Source organism: Gavialis gangeticus, unplaced genomic scaffold (assembly GCF_001723915.1).
Source record: "Gavialis gangeticus isolate Ggan-Ray unplaced genomic scaffold, GavGan_comp1, whole genome shotgun sequence".
NCBI lineage: Eukaryota > Metazoa > Chordata > Crocodylia > Gavialidae > Gavialis > Gavialis gangeticus.
Genome location: NW_017728992.1, coordinates 93888213 through 93891486, shown reverse-complemented (window position 1 = coordinate 93891486; position 3274 = coordinate 93888213). Strand labels below are relative to the sequence as shown.

General features: G+C 42.4%; 1 protein-coding gene across 1 annotated transcript in view; it reads left to right on the top strand.

Annotated features, from left to right (window-relative positions):
• Window positions 1–3274, top strand: part of LOC109298623 — a 50066-nt gene that overhangs the window by 19758 nt on the left and 27034 nt on the right. The gene's annotated exons all lie outside the window — the stretch shown is intronic.

Sequence of the window (3274 nt, the reverse complement as noted above, 5' to 3'; positions counted from 1 at the left end):
CTCCCTTTGCAGTCTGCTCTTCCAGCAGACTCTCCTCTTAAGATGACAGGCATGCACCAAGCACCCTGTCACGGTAAACTTGATCTGTTTTTGTGACCCATTTTAATGCTAGTTGTCTAATTTTAAAGAATGGCTTCTGACCCAGGAAGTTCTTTCTAGTTTGTGGCATGCACACGTTTGTGTACACAAAGATGTCTTGTGTACTCCATGGTGCCTGAGTAGAATCTTTCTTTCTCTCTTTCATTTTACTTCTGCCCCTAAGGCTGAAAACAGATGTTTGTATGAATTTTTATCTTGGAATAAAATGGCTTACCCTGAGATAAATACAGCATCAATCTGTTGCCCTTTTTTTAAAGTTTCCTGGGTAAGAGGTAGTAACAATTTATCCCAGGATATTACAAAGTGTGTCAGTATAGTTATCCCAGGATTGCATAACTGAATCAATGGCAGCACATTCAGCTACTGACCAACACAGGCCTAGTCTATTCGGGGACCAATGCAACATCTGTCCCTAGCCTAAAGAAGTTGTTTGACCATGAGGGCATGGGGCTTCCTGCTATCTTTCTGTTTCCTGGACAGAAGAGAGGCTGCACTGCCACTTCTGGAAGGTTGGTACTGCAGACATGCACCCCTTGTGACATGGAGTTCCAAGGGGCATTTTACTAACTTAAGGCAATGAACTTCACTTGAACTAGTTTTGACCCAGTATGACTGTGGTTGCAGGGGGGAGGGCTGGGACCCTTCTTATCATATTTTAAGTGATTAGTAGCCTGTCTTTTTTTTTTTCTTTTCAACTTGAACTTGAGGCCCCTGATGCATTATATTGTACAACATACCAGTTAAATGCACAATAAAACTTAGACATGTTACAAATAATTATCAGAGTAAAAATGGTCAACTAGCCACAAAGACTTCTTTTGTGTCTGGCTTCTATCAGGCTTTAACTTGAACATGTGGCATATAAGATGTAGGGTGACAGACATGACCAAACACTTCCTTCTCTCCCCCCCCCCCCCCCCCCCCCCGGCGCAAGGAGAGTCAGTGACTTTTTTTTTTCTGAATTCTACTGCCTCGGTGCCTCAGTAGGAGATATCATGACTGACTTCTCTCTTTCCCTAACCAGTCTTCAAAGTTGCTTCTTTAAAGAGCCACAAGTACCTTTTTCCTGTGAGAAGCAGGAGAGAGATGCTCAACATGACATGCTTTACTTGCACATAATAGTAATCTGAGAGAAGGGGAGACAGTTTCCTTGGAAAGCTGCCAGTGGAGACAGCATGGGGGAAAGACAAGAAGCACAAACTAAAACACCTCCCAAGGTCCGTGGGAGTTTGAGTCTTGCTGCTTTCTGTCTTCACGTGGATCTCCCTTGATTTGGACAAGGGTCAGGGGAGCAGCTCCCTTACCCAGGGGAGCTCAGAGCTCACTTCTCACTAGCAGCATGGCTAAAGGTGTGGGAGGGGGGAATGAAAGCCCCTTTCCAGCTCCCCTTGATTGTGAGTGGAATGATAGTTAGTTTCTAGCTCCCCTTGCTGGTGAGTTTGGCAGAGCACATTTCCAGAAGACCTTTTCCCTGCTCTGGATAGCCTGTCCTGTGCACGTGGAGCAGGTCATAGGGCATGACAGACCTGTTGCTTGATGGAAATAATGTCTGCCAGTGACTTTGCTTTAGCAGAAATTGCTGCTATTGTTTCATAGATACTATGATGGAGATGAGGTTAGCAGAAGGTGTAGGAAGAAAGCTCTGATGGGATTTTAATATAGCAGAGTGGTTTTCAACCTGTGGTTCATGGACCCTTGCTGTTCCCCTTTGACAGTCTGTGGTCAGCAAAAGATGACTATGATCAACTGTAAATGTGGGTGTCCTTACATTTTAATTCAAAGGGGTCTGCACCTCCACTTTAAAAATTTTTAGGGGTCTGCAAATGAAGAGAGACTGAAAACCACTGGTCCAGAGTGTTCCCCACATCAATCTTTCAGGGAGCAGGAGGTATTTTGTAGGTCCCTTTCATAATGGAGAGTAGTCTGTATAAGATGGTTGGTTAGTCATTAGATTTGCACCCTGCCCTACCTAAAAGGCTCAAATTGGTTTATAATAAGCACACAACCATGATTCCCCATACAACTCCCTGAAACCAGAGACCTATTTTCCCTGCCCAACCTTGATGTAAACAAACCTCTTACCAACCCCAACTGCCACTTGCATCCTGATGCAAGAAATCTCTTCCTACCCACTCCCACTGCCTGGACTCATCCCCAGGGGAAATTTTTTCTCCCCCACCTTCCTGCACTGTTCCCTCCAAGCCAGCAACCCCTCTGCTACAGAAAGTCTGAGTGTCACCACTTTCCTCCAAAGCCATACCCAACTTGTTTTCCTCCCCCACAACAAACGCCATGCAAATCCCCAAGCATGTTAACAATCAAGTAAAAGAGAGACTTTCTGGCCTTACGTTGGTCACCACCAGAAGAGTGCCTCTAAACAGCACAATGGGCAGAGTGACTTTTTTTTTTTTCTTACCTCCAGAAAACTTGAGGGGGTCATGTAGAGGTACACTTTGCTATGCAAGACTTAACCTGCTCAGTAGAACTGAAGTTGTTAGTTTTCTCTGCTCATCTGATACTGTGAACAACTAAGGTATTGCTGAAGAAAAATCTTTGATTCTTATCAATCTACCTACAACCTGAGGGGGTGTGCCACACTCAAAGCAGTTTGATATTAGAAATACAGATAAGTAGTACCTTATTCTATCAAATTACCTGGCTGCAAAGGGAGGTGTTGTTCATTGTGAGAAGCTGTCCAAAAACTTGTAAGAATTCAAGTAGCTCAGTGTTGTTTCATACCTTCAAATTGGTTGCCTTCCTATGTGTGGTTTTATATCGAAGCTCAGCAAATATCCATTATTCCCCCTTTTATTGTACAGCACTCTTTTTTGATTTGCTACAAATATGCCAATCCTTTATTATGTGAAACAAAAATCAAGTTACTCCCAAGAAGAAGGTAGATAATTCATGTGCTAATGCTAAGTCATTTCACTGAATCATATGTCTTAATATATATTTATGTACAGATACTTGCTCTTGTATATTCCTGAATACATAATCTGGAATTATAGTTTACTCTTTGGAACCATTTGAAAATATAAAAATGTATAAACAGAAGTTTATAATCTTCATGTGTACTAGCATCTCTCTCTTTCCCCCCCCAGCCCCTCCATCCTTATCAAAGATGTTTTTTTTTTTTTTTTTTTTTTTAAAAAAAAATCTGGGTTTTGAAATG